Below are 23,286 nucleotides of genomic sequence, written 5' to 3' on the forward strand. Positions count from 1 at the left end.
GGCGTGGCTTATTGTGTGGGCGTGGCTTGGAGGCCATGTGACTGGGTGGGCATGGCTAGCTGGTCATGTGACCGGGTGGCCATGGCTATGTGTATAGGGACTACTCAGAGGGCTGGAAAGTCATTTCTGACAGGTCCTCACACTTTTGACTGGTCCTCACACTTATGACCATCCTCACATTTATGCCCGTGCAGCATTCTTAACAACCATGTCATTCATTTCACAACTGCTTCTCTTCAACATGGTGACAAGATAGGGCAAAAATGTAAAATGTGAGGACAGTCGTAAGTTCGAGGACTGGTCAAAAGTGTGAGGACCAGTCAAAAATAACTTTTTCAGCCCTCTGAGTAGTCCATATGCACAAAAGGACTAACCAGAGAGCTGAAAAAAGTCATTTCTGACAGGTCCTCGCACTTTTGACTGGTCCTCACACTTATGACCATCCTCACATTTATGCCCATGCAGCATTCTTAACAACCATGTCACTCATTTCACAACTGCTTCTCTTCACCATGATGACAAGATAGGGCAAAAATGTAAAATGTGAGGACAGTCATAAGTTCGAGGACTGGTCAAAAGTGCGAGGACCAGTCAAAAATAACTTTTTCAGCCCTCTGAGTAGTCCATATGCATTAAAGGATTACAGCAATAGAGAGGGATGAAGGAATGGAAATTAGAGTAGGAGTGAGGGTAAGAGAGGGAGGAAGAGAGGAGGAGAAGGAGAAATAAAGAGGAAGTAGGGAGGAGAAAAAGAGGGTGGGGGGAAGAGAAAGTAAGAAGGAAAGAAAAGAGAGAGGTGGTAGGTTTGAGGAGAAAGATTGCTGTACAATAAAAAAGATGAAAGGGAAGAAAGCCAACCCCAAGCAAATATAAAGATATTAAGATAAAGAATGAATTGTTAAACTTTAAAGAATAAAAGAGAACAAATATGAATAAATAGCAATAATTAGAAACACACATACAAACATACAATGTATTTTCTTTGAACAGAATATTTGGCTGGTTCACAAATTTAAACAGCGTTTAGTCATTTCAATTAAATTTACAATTTCTATATTTCCTTTTTGCCATATTTATTCCTCATCTATTTTTTAAAAAAACCAATATTACCCTTCATCCTCATCTCTAATCTTAATCAAATTCAATTTTTCCCTTCTATTCTATATTATACCCCTTCCCATTGTCATCTATTTTTATATCCATCCTCACATTGTTTAATTATGTAATTATGTAATACAGTTGTTTAATACAAATTCAACATTTTAATATAAATCAATTAGTTATATAACTATCTTTTTTGTATATTAATCAATATGAACATGAATATTCCAATTATTTCCATGCAATCCAATTTCTTACAAATCAATTAATTATATTTACCAATAATAATAAACCAAATAATTTCTCCCATATATTCCTCCGAACCACAACTTAACCATTTCTGCTTTCAACACAATATACAATTAATAGTATCTCAATTATTACAATTCCCTAGTTAAATACAGCTTTTTTTCCTTTGTGTTTTAAAATCTTGAACTCTCCTCCTAAATTTCCCATTGTTTGCAGTTTTTCACCTACCTTTTTTGGGGAGGAAAAATAAAAATAAAAATAAATCTCTCTCTGCCTCATTTTGTCACGCTGCACCAAAGACCCTGGTTTCGTTTTCGTTTCTGAAGCTTAGCTAGGGGAAAAAAAAACTGCTTTACACTGATTGCCTATAGGGCGGCCCTTTGAAGCCCCGGGCAAGAGTTTAAACAGTTTTTTTTTCTTCTAGCCATCAGCTGGGGCTCAAGAAAAATCGGGACTTTTTTGAAACGCCGCGGGACGCGGGACAAATTGCTCAAAAGCGGGACTGTCCCGCCAAAAGCGGGACGTCTGGTCACCTTAAACTAAGGCCCCTGGGCTGGATACGTGCAATGAACGTTTGTGTTGCTGCAGAGAGTCTCCCCCTTCAGGGTGTTTTTGTGTGGGTCAGAGGGAGGCAGAAATTCCGACTCAGGGTCTGCTTCAGCCTACTGGTGCGGGGCTTTGGGTGAAGGCCACTGGTGGCGAAGAGCCGGAGGACTTTGTTCCAGTGGGACTGCATCATGGCCTGGAACTAGCTGACCATCTGAGCTCTCTGAGCCTCCAGGTGCCAGTACCTGGCCTTGCACTCCCACAGGTCTTCCCTCTACTTGGAAAGCCTATGCTTGTAGTCCTCAGTGAGGTGCTTCTACTGAGCTTCCTTCTTGGTCAGATCCAATTTGAACTGAGCTGTTTTGCCAACTCTTTCTCAAGGTGGCTGCTTACCTTCAACAATTGCTTCCTTTTGGGGCCCTAAGGAGCCCAGGTGGGGAGGCAAGTTGTGGCTGGGAGGGGAGGGCCGAGTAGAGGCTGCCAAGGTGCCCCTCGACATGAGTGATATCAAGTTGGCCACCCCACCCAGTCACATGACCACCTAGCCACGCCCACCCAGCCGGTCATTAGGCAGATCATATTAGTGGTCCGTGGGATTTAAAATTATGAATTTAGTGGTCCCTGAGGTCCAAAAGTTTGGTGACCCCTGTTTTAGAACATATATATCTTTTTTTTCAAATGTGGAAATAGCTGAGACATGTAAAAGGACCTAGGATCCTTTCCCTAGATAACTAATTTTGGCTTGCCATAATAGATATCACATTTCAAACATGTTTTTAATATCTTTCTTATTTGAAAGAAGTCATTGTTCAAATTAAATGCCAGAACAAAAGTTATTTTCTCTTTAAGTTCTTTAAAAAAGCAGCATAGACAGAATAGAACTTATTTCTATTACATGTATCTGAAAATGCATTTCAAGAAAATGAATGTTGCATCCATCAAATTGGAAAGATAATAGAAATATGCAAACCTTTTGGAGTGAATCCCAGCAGAAATATCTTCTATACATTTCAATTGACGCACAGACACCATGCAAAAGGCCTCAAAATAACCAGACTGGTTCTTCAAGAAGTTATCACTACCCAACCTTCTAGCAGAGATTTTTAGAGGAATACTTGATTTGCAACATGAGGTACTTGCATTGTTGTATTAGATACATATAAATTCCAATAATTATATAGTGGCCACAAATATATTCTCTGAATTTGGTTGGTAATTGAATTTTATTTCAATGTAGCCAATGTCCTCCATTCTAACTGAGGACTAATTTATGGGGTGTCGTGAAAAAATTCATGGCACACAAAACTCTATTTGCTAATATTCTGCCACACATTCAAGCAACTGCAATTGGTTTGCTTCTCACTTTCCAAAATACTAGAGCCAGTCAATTAAACTGTAAAAGAAATGACATTTGGCTGAGTTGTACCTCTACATGAGTATTACTAAATCATCTATAAGTGGCGCGGTAGTGCAGTGTTTAGAATGCAGTACTGCAGGATACTTCTGCTGACTGCCGGCTGACTGCAGTTTGGCAGACTGAATTTCACCAGGTGCAAGGTTGACTCATCCTTCCGTCCTTCTGAGGTGGGTAAAATGAGGATCCAGATTGTTAGGGGCAATATGCTGACTCCGTAAACCACTTAGAGAGGGCTGTAAAAGCACTGTGAAGTGGTATATAAACCTAAGTGCTATTGCTATTGCTATCTAGAAATGATTTCCCCCCTAAAACACATATTTATATTAATTTACATAAGGAAAACAGATAAACCAGAGATGATGACAAGGTACAAAAGCTGATCATGTTTATTACAAGTGACAAAGGTTCTATTGGATGTCTCTGAGAGTTCTCTGTATAAAATTAAGGATGTCATAGAAACAAATCAATACAGAAAAAGTTGAAAGAGGATAATTCTTATAAGTTAATTTTAATTGGTTTAACCATGATTCATATGCCATTCAAATACTAGTTTCAGATATATTTTTGAGAGTAATAAGATGATGAATAGATCATTTTTAAAAAATCTCCTTTAAGAATCAGTAGCATTGAAACTATGCTAATTCTAATATGATTTTCCTGTTAACAATGTAATGAAATTTGAGAGTGGTTTGAGACTAGGAGTAAATGGGATTAGGGCTCCATTCTTTCTGCTATTACTTCCCATTCTTATGAATTAAGCTGATTTTATTAAACTATTCATTAAATGATAATTTACCCACAAAATCTTTTGAATTTGTGATATTTCTAACTTTATTACAAAATGTGTTTTTCTTAGATGAAATAACATATTTTCAAATGAAATGTCATTAATAGAGATAGCAGTGAGAACCACTCACAAACTAACATACTTTGAAATGTACTTTGTAGCTTTTTATTTCATATAGTTTCACTATATTCAATTATGTATTTTTCAATAATTCTGGATACACTTGCATATTTATGCAGGATCAGATAGCAGTAATGACTTTTAAGAGAACACATATGTGAACTATTGGAAAGAAATATAGAGAAAGAGAAATGCAGTACAAAAAATTCCTAACTTGACACAATTTGACAAGCAGTCACTGGATAGTTTGGAGAAGTATTTATCATTATTTCATCACTACAAAAATATACTGTATGATTACATAACAATGCATGCATGTTATCAACTGCATTGGTGGGATTCAGGCAGTTCGCACCGATTCGGCTGAACCAGTAGCTAACTTTTTGTGCAGTTTGGTGAACCGGCTGAAAATAAAGTGCAAGAGAGGTTTTTTCCCCTCTTCTCTCTCCCTTCAGTTAAGAGCTCATGGCAGACAGCCAAGTACCACCTAACAGGTGAATACTTAGTTGTGATAACAAAACTGCAGGAATGCAGCCGGCACATGCCTTGAATAAATGATAGAAATTGACAGGATTAGGGCAGGGAAACACCCAGGAAAACCATCAATGGCCCATCTAGGGATGGGATTAACCTCTTCCCTTCAGGAAAAAGGACAAGATTACAAACTTTTTCATTATAAAAGGTATTAAGTAACACTTCTGTGATCAGCTGATACTCCCTGGAGTTCCCCAATAACTTTTATAGCTGCTATAGTGTTGGCTACTTCTTGTTTCTTGGGGGGGGGAACAGGATGGGATAATGATGCAGCTTGATCATACAGGCCCTGAATTTAATGCATATGTGGTCCTTCTACCTGTATTACTTCTGCTGTGAAGCACCCAATTTAGAACATAGAGAACATAGAATAATAGAGTTGGAAGGGACCTCAGAAGTCTTCTAGTCCAACTCCCTGCTTGAGCAGGAGACCCTATATTATTTCAGACAAATAGTTGTCCCATCTCTTTTTGAAAGCTTCTAGTGATGGAGCAACCACAACTTCTGAAAGCAAGGTATTCCATTGGCTGATTTTCCCTTAGGAAATTTCTCCTTAGTCCTAGGTTGCTTCTCTCTTTGGGTAGTTTCAGTCCATTGTTTCTTGTGCCTTTTGGTGCTTTGGAAAATAGATTGAACCCCTCATTTTTGTAGGAGCCCTTCAAATATTGGAACAGTGATATTTCATTGTGCTATTTTATTGTGAGTTGTGAGTGCTATTTTATTGTGAGTTGGGGAGATGTTTGGCAAAATTGATTAAATGGAAAAAAGGGCATGTTTGAATTTTCTTTTTAAATCCTGTCAGCATTTCTCTAGATAAAAAGTGAAAAATCATTAAAAAGATCACCAGTATTGTAGAGCTGGGGCACTTTTTGCACTGTCAGTTTGAAACAATCTCAAATTTTCCAATGGAAAGAGCACATAAAAGAAGCATGGATGACTTTCCTACCTTTCTGTACTTGACTAGGTTGTGCCAGTTTGATGATAGGTGGATGTCTCAGCTTTCTTCTCCCTGAGTTTCCCCACAACCACAATCTAAGAAGTGGTTTGGGCTGGGAGAGAGCGACTGGTCACTCAGCCATTTTTTCAAGCGTAAAATGGGACTAGAACTCAGAGTCTCTTGGTTTCTAGTCCAGCACCTTAACCACTACTTTGTTTAAAAAGGAGGAAGTCAAAATAACTTGTAAAAGATTAACAGAGTTGGAAGGGACCTTATAGGTCATCTAGTCCAAACCCCCACTCAAGCAGGAGACCCTACACCATTTCTGACAAATGGCAGTCCAATCTTTTCTTGAAAGTCTCAAGTGATGAAGCTCCCACAACTTCTGAATACAAGTTGTTCAATTGGTTGATTATTCTCACTGTCAGAAAGTTCCTCCTCATTTCTAGGTTGAATCTCTCCTTGGTCAGTTTCCATCCATTATTCCTTGTCTGGACTTCAGTTGCTTTGGAAAACAGCTAGACCCCCTCCTCTCTGTGACAACCCCTCAAGTTTTGGAAGATGGCTATCATGTTTCCCTTGGTCCTTCTCTTCACTAGACTAGCCATGCCCAGTTCATGTAACCGTTCTTCATAGGTTTTAGTCTCCAGTCCCCTAATCATTCTGATTGCTCTTCTCTGAACTTTTTCTAGAGTCTCAACATCTTTTTTATAGTGTGGTGACCAAAACTGGATGCAGTACTCTAGGTGTGGTCTTACTAGGGCTTTATAGAGTGGTATTAGTACCTCACTTGATCTTGATTGTACCCCTCTGTTAATGCAAGTTAGGATGGCATTGGCTTTTTTAGCTGCTGCTGCACACTGCTGGCTCATATTTAGCTGATTGTCCACTAAGACTCCAACTTGTAAGAATTGCATGTGAAAACAGGGTTGGAGGAAACAAACTTGTAAAGCTGCAAATATCACAGATAACATTTCATAATAATTTCCCATAGAATGATGCAAAAGACAAGAGAGGTTGTAGCAAATTACAATCTGAGATGGACCTGTTAATAGGAAAGGAGACTAGAATGAGCAGTAATACTTTGCAAGATGCATCAAACCTGAAGTCAAGATGTTTGTTATTTTTTGCACAAGGCTAGCATTCTTTTTATTTGAAAAGTACTCATTTCAGCGAGGTGAGTGGCCAGACGTGACAAGGAGTGCCTGGGAAGGGAAGGGTGAGGTGGGGCCAGGGGTGGTGAGGAGAAGCCAGGCAAGGTGCTCTTCGATGTGAGTGACATCAAGTTGGCCACACCCACTGTAAGAAATAGAGTTATTCCTGTAAAGAATATGGCCTAAGTGACTCCATATTCATGCTTCTCATGACCTAAGCTAACCCTAAGATAACTTCTTGGCTTGAGCTTGGAGCTGTGGGAAACAGGTGGTGGTTAGGGCCCGAAATCACGTTTTTGATTAAAAACCATGTCCTAAGGTTTCCCACCGCTTGTAGAATGAGCTACAAGACGTCAAGGATGGGAACAAAATGGGAATCTGAAGAGATAGAACCTCCCCAGGGTTTATTCTAGGTCTGCAAATGTTGTTTAATGGTATGTATGTGTGAAAGCATCTGTCTGTAATCATTTCCGGGCCTGCTGGGAAGATGAGACCCGTTAATAATAATCATAAAAAAATAAAATTTGGTTAGGCAATAGAGCTCCTTGGCTTGTGAAAAAAGCTCCCTGACATAATTATACTGATCAATTGGCAGGGAGAAAGCATATGTGTATGTTAGTGTACACAAAAAGTCTGATTGAAGTACAAATGTAAGTGTGTGTGGGAAGCCCTCACACAGGAATGATAAGGTGATCCTGACACTTGTGAATGCCTGTGTGCTGAACCCTCCCTGAGAGATCTCGTTTTATACAAAGAAACAGTAAGTGGCAAGGGTTTGTTGTTGTTGTGAAGATAGCAAGTGTTCGAATGAGAAAGGGAGATGAGAGAGATACCATGGAGATGTAGGAGAGTTACAAAGAGTTATTTGTGAAGTTGAATGGAGAAAGGAGAAATATTTTTCCTCCCTGTATTTCCCCCTTTTTTTTGTCTTGGAAGGGAGAAGTAAGAAAGGGGGGAGGGAGGTGCGGTTTGTTTACCCTTTTACACATTTTTTTTTTCCTTTGCCAAGTCTGTCTGAGAGAGCAAGAGGCAGGGCAAATGGGTGACTTGCTCCTGCAGCATTGCTTCTGACTGCATATGGTAGCTATGCAGATATATTTTCTGTCCTGCTCTGAATTGTGATTTTGAGTTTATTTTTTTTGTGAAATGTTTGAGGTGTTTAAATAAACTTATATAACAGAGAAGTGACATTGAAGTTTGAGACAAATATTTTTTGCAGCAGAGACCCGAAATACCTCCTTTAGGTGATTTTTTACTTTTTGAAGGTGTTCTTATTATCACCCTCTTTTATGTCTTTATATCTGTGCATTTTGAATACTAAGGAGTTAAGGAGGTTTCTAGGATAGTCTGGATATTGAATAGCCTGGTGAATAGATAAGCATGCTATTTTAGCTTAGTGTTACCCAGATAAGTTAAAGTTAAGTTAAATTTTAATTGATTTTAAATTGGGTTGTTTTAAATTACAGCCAAAAAAAATATTTAATCATTTTAAACTGCTTTTAAATTTTGTATGTTCTGTTTTTATTTCGGCTGTTCACCGCCCTGAGTCCTATTGGAGAAGGGTGGTATATAAATGGAAACAAATAAATAAAATAAATAAATAAATAAATAAGGGGATGGATTTTGAGGATTTTAACCCAGAGGTGGGAAGGAAAAAGACTAGTGGACATATTTCTCTAAAATGCTAGATTCTACCCTAATGGATGTTCCCTTGAGGGAAGAATTACTTACTAGTAGAAGGAAGGGATGGACTTTTGGTCTGGCTAGCTAGGAAGTTACCTGTAAGTTAGTCTATAGGGACTTGTGAATTAAATCAAGCTTTGCATTTCTCTGAAGCTTGAGGCAATAGTTTATCTGACTTGTGATAGAGATGTGACTCAAGTGGGGAGAGTTAAGTATTTATTGATGATACGTAAAATACAGTAAAAAGAAAGAAAGAAAAAGAAAAAAGGTTAAATACCTGAATGAGAAATTGCTGGAAGAAAAGCCATGGGAAGTTGTTTGGAAGGAAGGTGTTGAAGATAGGTTTGAAGAGTTGAAGAAAGCAATGAGACAGGCTCCGGTGTTGAGCTTGCCTGATTTAAAGAAACTATTCCACTTGTTTGTAGCAGTGGAAGATGGCATATCACATATTTATATTATTTTATTTTATTTTTATAATTAGACTTCTATACCACCCTTCTCCCGAAGGATTCAGGGCGGTGTACAGCCATATTAAAACATATAGATTTGGGAACTTCCGGTTTGCTGCTTGTCCCTGCTGGACACTCCTTCGGGATTGTCGAACCCACTGCCTGTAAGAGCCGCCTTTTTCAGCGGAATGGCGGCTCGAAAAAACTCCGTTTCCATTAGGAAACGGAGATAGAGCCGGCTGGGGTGGGTAGAGTCCTCTGCCTAATCCCAAAAGTTTTTTATTTACTTTTGGGAGGGAGCGGAAGAGACTCCCCGTATCCCCAGCCGATGCTCCGGGCTCTGGGAAATCTCTGCTACACGCAGAGCTAGGGGGCAAAAGCAAGCCTGTAAATCTGTCAAATAAATTAATTAAAGAAGATATGAGTTGGACCTCTGATCCTGAAGCGCAAGTATTCTTTTTATTCTATTTTGCCTAAGAAGTGAAGTGAAGGGAAAAAAAAGTTTTTTTTTTAAAATGGCGATTGCTGCTGCGGCTTGAAGAGAGGCTGAAAGGGAAACTCCTTCCGTTTTCAATTACAAAGTAGCGGAATGAATATTTTTGGCTGTAACTGAGGCAAAATCTCACTCTCACTTCTGTTTTTTTTTTTCTCCTTGAGGATCTGATATTGATCTTGGTTGGAAAAAAGTTTTTTTTTTTCTCTCTTTTCCAGTAAATTTTGTCTGCGTGGAAAAATGGCACTGAGACTTATAAAACTAGACAAACAGGCAGTGGGGGGGGATTCCCCCATTAATAAATTACATCAACAAGTTTTAACTCTCCAGTCTCAGAAACCTGACTTTAATATAATAGAATTTCTTCTTGAGGAGATTGTAAGAAGGGATGAGATTGTGAATCAGCAACTTGAAAAATTTAAGTTGGAAATCAAAGAAATTGGTGAATTGGTGAAATCTAAGTTTGGCTTTTTGGATCGAAAGATTCTAAAAGTAGCTAAAGGCTTAGCAGACTTTATGACTCAGTTGGAAGCAAATACTAACTCTAAAATGAAAGAAACTGAGGAGAATTTGGATGACAAGATCCAAAAAATTAAAAAGGATTTGGTAAACATTCAGGATAATAGTTCAGAAGACAAACTTAAAATGGAGGCTGATCAAAAGTCTGTTAATGAAGAAAATGTACAATGTACAAATGTACAACAGAGGATTGAAAGAGAAGTTTTAATGATCCAATACAATTTTACAGAATATGCAATTAGACTGAGAGGTTTGCAGGAAGATGACAGAGATGATTTAAGGAAGATATCCTCTGAAATTCTGGCTGGGATTTTAAAGGTTCAACCTGATGAAGTGTTTTGCAGGATTGACAGAATTTATAGAATAAACTCCTGGTTGGCAAAACAAAGGCAATTGCCTAGAGATGTGGTGATTTATTTTACAGACAAAGAAATTAGAAATAATATTGTCCAGAATTCTTATGATTCTGCTTTGTAATTTCGTGGAAGAAAGATTTGGATTTTTAAGGAACTCCCGCCCAAGATGTTAATGGAGAGGAAGAAATTTGGTTTTCTAGTGAATGAGTTAAAAAAAAGGAATATTCTATTTAGGTGGGACGTCCCAGTTGGTTTAATATTGAGATACCAAGGAGTAAGATACCAACTGAATACTGTCGAAAAAGCGGAAGAATTTTATCAAAAAATTTTAAAAATAAATTTAACATCTTTAGGCATAATACAGGACAAGCAAAAGGAGTTGGAAATAAAGGGAAAACATCAAATTACAGAGGCTGTGGTAGATAAACTGTCTTTGGACTCTTTGGATACCCCAGCTGGACTGTCTATAAATTTGAGAGCAGTGTCATTTGATTCTAATGTGATGAACTATCAACTTACAGACAAGTGCGCAAATCAATTAGTTGATATACAAGTGATGGAAAAGACATATGAGATAATAAAACAAAACCAACAAGATCAATCTACAAAGCAGAATGACAACCGAACAGTTGATACACAACTTGTAGGAAGGAAATCTGGATGGAAATGCAACCCGCAAAAGAAAAAGAAAAGAAACAGATCTCGTAGAAATAGTAGTTTCTAAACCAAGCAACAGTGAAGCCAGGGATTTTAAAAAAAATAAATGAATATGTGAAAAGATATTGGAGGCGAATTATTGTTTAACACTATCTTGAGGAAAGTGGCAGATCTCTGCAATGCCGTGATTTTGGGATGTGGAAAGAGCCTTATACTGTTGGATTTGAACTATCTATTTTGGATTTCTTTTACCGATAAATATATTATATCTATTTTGAGTTACAAGGCAAGAGAGTCATGCTGGGGCGTGCAGAAGATCTGGCTGTTACCCACTAAGATGATGGGGATTTATAATCCTGATGAAAACCACAATTACAACTATATGGAATATAATTATAATGTCACTCGGGTGGTTGTTTTTACTTTTATATATACATGAGGATATTCATTATTGATGGGGGCAGAAGATGACTGAAGATTTTGAATAAACTGTTGCAGCAGGATGCTATGTTACCCTATTATGGATGACGGATTTAATAATCTAGTGGAAAGACATCAAAGAAGATACTAAATGAATTATAAACTTAAAGTTATTGTCTTTTCTTTTTTTTATAAAATGGAATGTATATATAGACATATGTATATTTTAGCAGAGTGGGCAGTGGATTATATTTAGAATTGTAGTGCATGGTAATCTTGCAGGAAACTGGGTTGAAATAGGTTAGTTTAGTGATTGATTAGTTTAAGAAAAAGGATTTTTAAGTTATATATTTCGGGGAGTGGAAGAATTGGATAGAACTGAATAAATGTTAAATTTGGAGAAGGCTGCTTTGAAATGTTAAATTAATATATATAAAAGTAAAGGTTATGTTGTTGTAATAATAATAATATTTTATAAGTTTGGGGGAGGAGAAAAAGGGTAGATTGTGAAAAGCGGAGAAAAGCGGAGTTATAAGAATACTATGCTAAGGGTCAGTATTTTGAGGAGTGAGTAAGGGTATGGTAAAATATTATGTAATTAATTATGAATTAGTTTATTGTTGTGAAGAAGAAGTCACAGGGGGGGATGGGTGGTGAGGGGGGGGTTAGGGAAGAAGGGAGGAAAAGGGGGAAAAACTTGTATTTGAAAAACTCTTTCAATAAAAAAAAAAAACATATAGATTTACAAAATTTAAAACCAATTAAAATCAAATATATAAAATTTGGCTCAAAAATTAAAACCCACCTACACCCCTTATAAAATTCCTATTAGGCCAGTCCGGCTTGCTGGAACAGAAGGGTCTTCAGGGTATGGCAAAAGGTACGCAGGTGGGCTGGGAAGAAGAGACCTGTAGCATTTTTGTCAAAATTGATGGATCCTGTGGTGCAAGGTTGGCCCTTGTGCATACAGGCTTAGCTGCCACTGCACTTTTGGTGGAGGAGGGTAGAAAATTAATCTTTTGTTGGGGCATTGGTGGTGAGTAGTCCACATCAGGTGAGGACAATCCTGATGCAGAAAGCCCAAAGGTGGCTGACCAATGCTAGGCTTTTGAAATATGAGGTTATTTTGTTATCTCAAGAGAACTTGGTTCTCTCGACTGATAGGAATTTAAATCCAGTTGAATTCCTGTCAGGGGAGAGAAAGGAATGGGACAATGTGGAACATAATTGTGTGTTATTTATTGATGGGTCTTCACAGTGGAGAATGGGAAGAGGATGAATGGATATGCAGTAGTTCATGGAGAAACTGCTGAAGTACTGGAAGCTGGATGGTTGCCATCTGATTGGTCGGCACAAGTATGTGAAGTCTTTGCTTTATTACAAGTCTTGAAGTTGCTAACTGAGAAGAACTGGAAGCGTCGTGGCAATACTGGCTGGGAAATAGCAAAGCTCCAATGAGCTTTGTGAAAACCCAGCCAGACAAACTGCTGTCGGGAGGGGTCTTTGGACCAGAACCGTCTTGGAGGGACGGGGAAGAAAGAGAGGCGCATCGGAAGATCAAGAGGAACAGACAAGTTCCTCAAAGGGTTGGAGACAGCTCTTTGATTCAGCGGCAGGGACGTTGGCCATTGAAATGACCGCTACAAGCTGGGGCAATCGGACTAAGATTTGTGCAGGAACAGTGATTGAATAGAGTATTGTTACCAGGTGAGTGACTGGCCAACTCACAGGTAAGTAGAAAAACTTTCTAAAGTTTAAAAGGAGTCCTAATCTGAAATAAGCAGCTAATTGACACTTGGGAATTCAAAGTGAAGGTGGGAGGGAAGTGGAACTTTAAAACTAAAGCCCTAAAAGGAAAACTTTCTACTTGGACTTAAAATTGGAAACAATGTAAGAAAAAGAAAACTGAGGGAAAACATTCTTTAACAATAAAAGGAATTAAAAGAAAAAGAGAAAGGATTGTCTTTGTGGATTTATAATTGATATTTTGTTGCCTGGGGATTTGTGGATTGGAGAGAGACATCTGCTGGTGGAAAAGAAATATTGCAATAAGTGTTTTAAAGACTGAAAGAACAAAGGGAATTATCATGAGAAGTTTTTAAGGAGCATTTGTTTAAACAGCTGGAGCAAGACTTCGAAAAGAACTGGAAAGAATAAAGTTTAAAACTGGAATGGTCTAAATGAATATCTGAATTGGACCCTACTTGGAAATAAAAAAGGAAAAAGAGACATATGGACTTGAATTTGAATCATACATAAATTAAAATAACAATAAACTAAAAAATATTTTCTCCTTGAAGTGACAAAATGAAAAATTAGGAGTATGAGTATGAGGAACTAAGGGAGATGTTAAAAAAGGTGCAAGAAGTGTTTAAGAGAAATAAAAAAGCGAAGGACTGGTTAGAATAAAAAAAAAAGGAATAAGAAAATACAAGTGTGAAGCAAGAACACAATGTTGGAAAGAAAATAATTGAAGATAAAAAAATACATGATTACACTGGGAGTTACAGTGACAAAATAAAAATGGAGAGGGGGAAATATTTCTCAAAAAAGAAGAGAAAAGAAGGAAATGGGAAAAGATTGAGGGGGAGAATTAAGAGGGTAACAATCTTAAAAACTAGAGAAAGGATGCAGGAGAGAAGATACAATAAATACAAAAAGAAAAAGAAGGAAATAAGAGAATGGGAGAAAGGGAGGAAAATATTAAAAAATGGAATTCTGGAGAGACCAAAAGAAAATGGGTAAAAGGGGAAGAATAATGAATAGGAGAAAGGGAATTAAAGCATTAATTGATTTAAGGGAATGGTATTAATAGTAGAAATTGTATGTAAGAAGTAAAATAGAAGAAATATACAGATTATTGTAAAATGGAATACTGAATTGAAATTAGGATACAAAATTGAAATGTCAGTAAATGATGCAAATAAGGATGAATTGAAATGTATGTAAGAAGCAAAAAGAAGAAATATACTGTGTAATGTAAAATAGATCAGCAGATGCAACGTGAAAGATACAATGGTTTATATGTGAAAATAATTGAAAATGAGATATAAAATTGAAATGCAAGTTAAAGAGAAAAAAATTCATTGATGTGGGAATAAGAAATTAAGAACTAAAGAAAATAAGAGGTGGAAGGTTATTTAAATTAAAAGGTTTTAAGGTAAAAATGGAATTAATTGAAATATATTGTTAATAATTAAAAATGTGATGGGAATTCTAAGAAATATATTCAATAAAGGGAAGAAAAATCAGGGTTGCTTGGACACCATAGTGGAAAATACTGAATTGAAAATGAATACAGCAATAGAGAGTGAGTTGAAGAAGGAGAAGAGAGATGGAATGAAGGGAGAAGAAAGGAAGGAGGGAGAGAAATAAAAGAAAGGGAAGAGGAGAGGAAGAAAGGGAGGGGAAATAAGAGTAGGAGAGAAGGTTAGATGGGGGAAGAAAGGAGGAGGGGAAGAAAGGAAGGGGAAGTAGAGAAGGAGTAGGAGAAGAGGAAAGAAGAAAGTAGGAAGGATAAAAGAAGGGAGGGAAAGGAAAGAGAGGAAAGAGAGAAGAAAGATTGCTGTAAAACAAAAGATGAAATGGAAGAAAGGCAACCCTGAATACATTTAAATTTATCAGGATAAAGAATGAACTACTATGAAAGTTAAAAGAGAATATATATGATTTAAAAAGGAGAAATTAGAATTAGAGGGCAGAAAAAGATGATGTTTATATAATAAGCATAGAAATATCAAAATATGATTAAAAATATGGAAAATGAATATCTTGGCAGAATTTGTAACTATGTAAAATGTATTTGGATATGACAAGTTGTATAAGATATGATATGGTCAATACTCTATTCATAAAATATGTGAGTGGAAAGAGGAAATAAAGAATGAATAGCTATAATACATACAGGAGCACATTAAAAGGGAAACTCAATACAATTTAGATTGGCAGATGAAACTGTGAAAGAAGCTGTATGAATGGGAGAGGAAAAGTAGTTAAAGGGTTTCATTCCTATTCTGGAATGTGATGTAAAACCTGACTTCCCAGATGATGAAGAGACACAGATGAGAGACAAGAGTGTGGAAAAGATGGATGGAAAATGGATTGATTACAAATAGTAAATACACTTGTTATGAGGAATATGATAGAGAGGGAATACAAGCGTTACTAGAATTTATAAAAGGAAATATATTTGTAGAGGCATGTATATGATAGCCATACAAATGGAGAGATATTGTTTACATTGTGTACAACTATATAAATACATTGTGTACGAATAAATATGAAGATTATGTGTAAACATGTAGAAATTTGTCCAAGTAGATTACACTGAGATGCCAGCGGTGGGAACACTGAAGTATTTGCTAGTAATAGTGGATCATCTAACTCAGTGGTTCTCAACCTTCCTAATGCCGTGACCCTTTAATACAGTTCCTCATGTTGTGGTGACCCCCAACCATAAAATTATTCCTAATACCACTGAAAATATGTGTTTTCCGATGGTCTTAAGCAACCCCTGTGAAAGGGTCGTTCGACCCCCAAAGGGGTCGCGACCCACAGGTTGAGAACCACTGATCTAACTGGATGGGTTGAAGCATTTCCCTGTGCAAGGGCAAATGCTCAGATGACTGTTAAAATCATATTGGAGCAATTAATACCTAGATATGGATTGGTTGAGACAATTGATAGTGATAGAGGTACACACTTCACTGTCCAGGTGGTAAGAAGGGTAATGGAGCAATTGGGGATTGATTGGCAAGAGCCTGGTGGCGCAGCAGACTAATAGCCTGTTATTAACATTCAGCTGCCTGCAATTACTGCAAGTTTGAATCTCCCCAGGCTCAAGGTTGTCTCAGCCTTCCATCCTTTCTAAGGTAGGTAAATTGAGGACCCAGTTTGTGGGGGCAATAAGCTGACTTTGCATAAAATATACAAAAGTATGAAGGCTATTGCTTAACGCATTGTAAGCCGTCCTGAGTCTCCGGAGAAGGGCGGCATATAAATTAAATTAAAAAAAAAATAAAAAAAAATATTGGCAATAGAAACATTCAGTGAAAAGGTTAATGTTGGAGCTCCAGGTTCTCTGGACGAAATGTTTGCCTTTATCTCTTTTCTATCTAAAGGAAAAATGTTTCATCATATGATATGATGTTTGGATTACCCTATACTGGGAGTATGGGACTGCCTAGAATAAAGCTTAAAGATGTCTTTCTTAGAAAAAATATACAGGGACTGCCCCAGTGTTTTTCTCGTTTAAGATCTAAAGGACTATGGAGACAAACTCCATCTCTTGATTTTCAAGTACGTGACTACAAAAGTGGTGACTGGGTCCTGATAAAATCAATAAAGGAAAAGAAATTACAGCCAGTGTGGGAAGGACCATTCCAGGTGTTGTTGACCACTGAGTTGGCTGTGAGGACCAAGGAAAAAGGCTGGATACACTATTTCAGAGTTAAAGGACCAGTGGACTCACCTTATGGATGGACAGTGTAAACGGATACATCAAACCCAAGTGGTTTGATGAGATATCTGTCTTCTGAATTTAACTTTCAGAAGACAGATATCTGACTAATCGAACATTGGGCAGTTGATTTAAATATTTGGTTGGGGGTAATAAACATTTTTATTGTGTTATTGATTGTATTAAGAAAGGAGATAATTGAATGGGGTAAATCGATGCTGTGGATGTAATTCCCCAATGATCGGCTGAAAGACTTGAAGTCTGATGGTAAGCTTGTAAGCTTTTACACACCTAAAACATACTCTAGATAGGGGGCCTAGTCCACTAGGAAGATGAGATTTGGAGTGGTGGTGGTTGTTGCCTTGTGGGCAACATATGCAAGTAGGAGTGGGGACTTCTGCTGTAGTGCCTAGTTATCCTATAACATGGCAACAGCTGTGTTTCCATACCGAACTTGAGCAAGAATATTCCCTGGTGCAGACACCACTGACACTGATTGAAACTACAGCTGAATCTGGGATTTGTATTAAATTCTCTTTCAATGATGGTGTACCATTGGGTAAATACCCAAGGTGCAATCATATGTATGAAACAGTTACCCAGTACAAAGCTCTATTAAATAGAATGGAATTCTTATACAATCAATGCACTAATCAATATGGTAATTATTCACCATCTTATAAGAAGTTTAGGATTATAGAAACAGGAAAAGGTGGTATATGTTCCTGAGCCTACTAAGCATATGTTTACCTGTTCTGAGGTGGAAAAGGTAGATGCTATAGGACAGGTGTTATACCTGCTTAGAGGATGGTGTTTATTTTGTGGGTTATATGCTTAAGCTTACATACCTGCTAATGCAGTAGGAGGCTCTTGTACAATTGGACATCTTTATGGCAGGAACCTTTATGGCAGTTGAACATTTTAAAGACATTAATCAGGAAACAGAATTTTACTATGAAATGATGAATGCTAGTCTCTATCATAGTAACCGAGTACCATATATGGTCGCTGCAAAGGACACTACACAAGACGTTACTGTAAAGGACACAGTGGATGAGTCATATGTGCATGAACATGGACATGTGGGAATACCTAAGCCAGAAAAAGAACCACTTCTAATTATTTATGCACCTGTAAAACCTGTAAAATGGCCTTTAATGCCAGTGGAGTACCACTTCTATCATATGGAGGAAAAGGTATATAGAGAAATAAGAGCTACACTAAGTGAAACATATGCTACAGGATGTAGTGATGAGGTGGTACAAGCTTTACATAATATCACTACACATTTAACACATGTAACTGAAAATACAGCCTTTAAAAGAATATGGGATTTGTTAACCTCCTGGTTGCCTAGTTTTGCTTGGTTAAAGGACCTGTTTGTAGATATCATTATTCTTATAATCATATGGCTTATTTCCTGTATTTGTATCAAATTTGCACCTGTATGTTGTAATTGTTGTAAGTATTGTTATCAGGTAACTAAACCAAAGAAGAAAAGAAGAAAAGGAAAAAGATTAAGTAGACAGGAAGTATGTATTATGTTACAAAACATACATGATGGTTTACAGGAATAAGGATGGATCAAAAAGGAAAGGCTGGATTGTGAGAAATAGAGTTATTCCTGTAAAGAATATGGCCTAAGTGACTCCATATTCACGCTTCTCATTTCCATTGGGAATTTCTAATCCGGGAATATGATGCTGAATAAGACAAAACTTTATGTAACGTCCTATAAACAATGATAGGAGGGGGCGTTTGGGGGATTTTAATTGTTTTGCTGATTGTTCGAAAATGTATTTAAACCATGCATTCGGACCTATAAGATGTTCTCTCTCTTTCATGGGAGAACCCTTTTGCAAAAGCTTATGATATATATACATATATATATATATATATACATTTTTTTGTGTGAATAGTGAACAGCATTCTATGTACTAGTAAACCACCTAAAAGCAACTTATCAAAAGAAGAACAAAAAGCACTGCAAGTTTTAAAAAATGATAATAGCATAATGATATTACCAGCAGATAAAGGCAATGCAACAGTAGTAATGAACACAGTGGACTATGAAAAGAAACTGTCTGACTTACTTCAAGACGCCACATATAAACCCATAAACACAGACCCAACAACATATCTAGAAAAAACCACGAAGATAAAGATAAAATCAAGTACTATAAGTAAAGAAATCCAACAAAAAATTATCCCCAGAGAAAAATCATCAAAATGCCCAAAACTGTATGGCCTCCCAAAAATACACAAAGATGGAATACCTCTCAGACCCATAGTAAGTTCCATAGGCTCACCTTTACAAAATCTAGCCAGATATTTAGCAAAACATCTTCAACCTTATGCAGAATCTGCTGCTTCATATGTACAGAACTCATACCATTTCATACAAATAATAAAAAAGCAACACATAAAAGAAAGTGACCTTCTTGTAAGCTTTGATGTTGTATCACTATTCACACAAATACCTGTCAAAGAAGCCTTGTCATCAATTAAAAACAAATATCAACTACCAAAACATATCACAAACTTAACAGAACATTGTTTATCCAACACATATTTCATACACAGAGGACAGAGATATAAACAAGTAGAAGGTGCACCAATGGGATCACCATTATCACCAGTCATCGCTAATCTTTTCATGGAAGAATTCGAATCCAATGCCTTAGAAAAAACTGTTAACAAACCAAAATTATGGCTCAGATACGTTGATGACACCTTTGTGATCTGGCCACATGGAAGAGATAAATTGGAAAACTTCTTAGTACATTTGAACAGCCTCCATCCCAAAATAAAGTTCACCATGGAGATAGAATCAGAAAACCAGTTACCTTTCCTCGATGTATTAATTTATAAAAAATCTGATGGCACCTTAGGACATACCATCTATCAAAAGAAGACACATACGAACCGCTATCTCAACGCCAAATCACACCACCATCCAGCACAAATAAACTCTGTTGCCAAAACATTAACCACAAGAACTAAACGTCTGGCTGATGAAGCACATTTACAAACTGAATTATATACACTAACTAATGTACTGACATCAAATGGGTTCTGTAGAAATAAAGTCATCAATATGATCAAACATACAACACCAAGACAGAATAAAAAACAACAAGAGGAACAAAACAATGGGAAAGCCATCTTGCCCTATATAAGGGGAACAACAGATAAAATTAGCAAAGTACTACAAAAACACAACATCAAAACCATATTTTGCACAGATAGAAAGATATCGTCCATTCTGAGAAACCCCAAAGACAAAATAGAATTAGAAGATCAAGGCATATATGAAATCCCATGTGCTTCCTGCCCATCAACATACATTGGACAGACCAACAGAAGAATGAGTGTGCGCATCGAGGAACACAAAAACTCAATACAAAAGCAAGAACACACATCATCATTAGTTCAACATATAAATACAACAGGACACAACATTAATTTTAATAAAACAAAAACAGTTGCAAAAATAGAACATCTCAATGGCAGGATAATCAGAGAAGCAATAGAAATGGAAAAAAGACCATATTGCATGAATAAACGGGATGACACTTCACGTCTGCCTACTATTTGGAAACCTGCTCTCATAGATAGACGAATCTTGACACCATATGTGGAACATGGACCAAACATTGCACAAAAAAAATCCCAACCAAATCATATTCAAACCAGCCACAAAGATAAAGCCCTGCCACCTAGTGGAGAAAAACCGACCATACACCCGAAGCCAAGCCAATAAACACATACTGGGACTCCCAACCAATCAGAATGAAAAGGTGGAGCCATCCCAGAATACCAGCACCAGATTTGAAATTCCAACGTCAGTTAGTGCAAAATGACTACTGGCATAAGCCTGATGATGGCAGATGGGATTCTGCCGAAACGTCGCTTCTACCCTTTTAGGGATATATCCACAATTACACGGGAAGAAACCCGAAATATTAACTATACACACACACACACACACACACACACACACACACACACACACACACACACACATATATATATATATATATATATATATATATATATATATATATATATATATATATATATATAATAAATCTGCTTTTTACTTGTTCATGGTCTCTGCCTTATTTTCTATGAAGTTTGTCATTTTAAATCTTACACCCACCCAATTACATGACCACCCAGCCATGCCTACCCAGCTGGTCATTAGGGTAGAGAACTGTTTGTTAAATTATTTGAATCCCACCACTGGATACACATATACTGCCTTCTACTCAGTAGCTCAAAGCACCATATATAATGCTTCCTTCTGTTATGTTTTGCAATCCTATGAATTAGTTTCAGCTCAACGTAAACAACAAGAGGTTACTCCAGATCAAGTAGCAACTCAAATTGTCAACTTAACTAGAGCACCCCATGATAAGAAACAAACTAAACTAGTGAAAAGAGAACTAAAGCATCTAAAAACTCTGGGATTGCCTAACCAGGAATACGCTCGACCCTTCCAAGCAACTGAAATAGACACTGCCTTAAAGAATGTCAAAGCTGGAAAATCTCCTGGTTTTGATGGAGTAATGCCAGAATTTATCATCCATTCTGGACCTCGCACAAGGGAATGGCTGGCAAAATTTTATATAGATATTCTAACTTCCAGTAAGCTCCCTCAAGAATTTAAAAGAACCAAGGTAATCGGCATATTAAAACCTGGAAAAGAAAGCACTAAGTCAGAAAACTAACACCCTATTACTCTGTTAAGTGTCTGTTATAAACTACTTGAAAGGTTGATACTTAACAGAATCGGACAGAAAATTAACGAACAAATACCGGTTGAACAGGCTGGGTTTAGATCTTATCAGAGCTGTGCTGATCAGGTCCTTAGTCTTACAAGCCATATTGAAAGCAGCTATCAGAATAAATTGAAAACATCTGTTGTATTTGTGGATCTCACAGCAGCATACGATACAGTATGGAGGGAGGGCCTATTAAGCAAATTCCTCCATGCTGTCTCCTGTAGGACTATGGGCCACCTAATAAATAACATGCTTTCAGCAAGGACCTTTCAAGTCATCATGGGTGACAAAATCAGCAAGCAAAGACACCTGAATAATGGACTGCCTCAGGGCTCCGTGCTGGCCCCATCTCTATTTAACTTATATATTTCCGATATGCCACCCACACTATCAACAAAGTTCTCTTATGGTGATGACCTGCATTAGCATATAGCCACAAGGACATTGAAACTACAGAAGGCGTACTTTTTTTTTTAAAATTTGATTTATATGCCGCCCTTCTCCGGAGACTCAGGGCGGCTTACAATGTGTTAAGCAATAGCCTTCATACTTTTGTATATTTATACAAAGTCAGCTTATTGCCCCCACAAACTGGGTCCTCATTTCACCTACCTTAGAAAGGATGGAAGGCTGAGTCAACCTTGAGCCTTGGAGAGATTAGAACCAGCAGTAAATTGCAGGCAGCTGTGTTAATAACAGGGTGCTTAAACCACTGTACTATCAAGGCTCTACTTACAGCCGACCTTACAACTTTGAGTACATACTTCCACCAATGGAGGTTAATCCCAAGCGTAAGTAAAACAGTTACATCATGTTTTCACCTTAACACAAATTGGCAAAAAGAGAACTCAATGTATACCTAAACAACAAATTGCTCCCATATGAGGCAACACCAAAATACCTGGGGGTCACCTTAGACAGAACTCTGTCTTTTAAAAAACATATTCAGAATATGGCTGTCAACGTTAACAGCAGAAATAACATTCTACAAAAACTATGTGGAACAATTTGGGGAGTTTCAGCCCCAACTCTTTGATGAGGAATAGTCTTGAGAATGTTATCTGGGAGGAGTTTGACGCTGTGACTCCCGATGATGTGGACAGGATTTTGGGGAGACTTAGTGCGGCCACATGTTTACTGGACCCGTGTCCCTCCTAGTTGGTACTGGCTTCCCGGGAGGTTACACGAGGCTGGCTCCAGGGTGTTATCAACGCTTCGCTGAGTGAGGGCCACTTCCCCGCTGCCTTGAAGGAGGCGGTGGTGAGGCCTCTCCTCAAGAAGCCGTCCCTGGATCCGGCAATATTGGCCAACTACCGTCCTGTCTCCAACCTTCGCTTCATGGCGAAGGTTGTGGAGAATGTGGTCGCGCGACAGTTCCCACAATTCCTGGAGGAAGCATCTTATCTAGATCCATTCCAGTCAGGTTTCAGGTCTGGGCACAGCACGGAAACGGCATTGGTCGCGTTGGTTGATGATCTCTGGAGGGCTCGGGACAGGGGTTGCTCCTCTGTTCTGGTCCTGTTAGATCTCTCAGCGGCTTTTGATACCATCAACCATGGTATCATGCTGCACTGGCTGGAAGAGTTGGGGGTGGGAGGCACCGTGTTGCGGTGGTTCTC

Source organism: Pituophis catenifer, unplaced genomic scaffold, assembly GCF_029215685.1.
Source record: "Pituophis catenifer annectens isolate HBS135680 unplaced genomic scaffold, rPitCat1.0.hap2 SCAF_7, whole genome shotgun sequence".
Lineage (NCBI taxonomy): Eukaryota > Metazoa > Chordata > Lepidosauria > Squamata > Colubridae > Pituophis > Pituophis catenifer.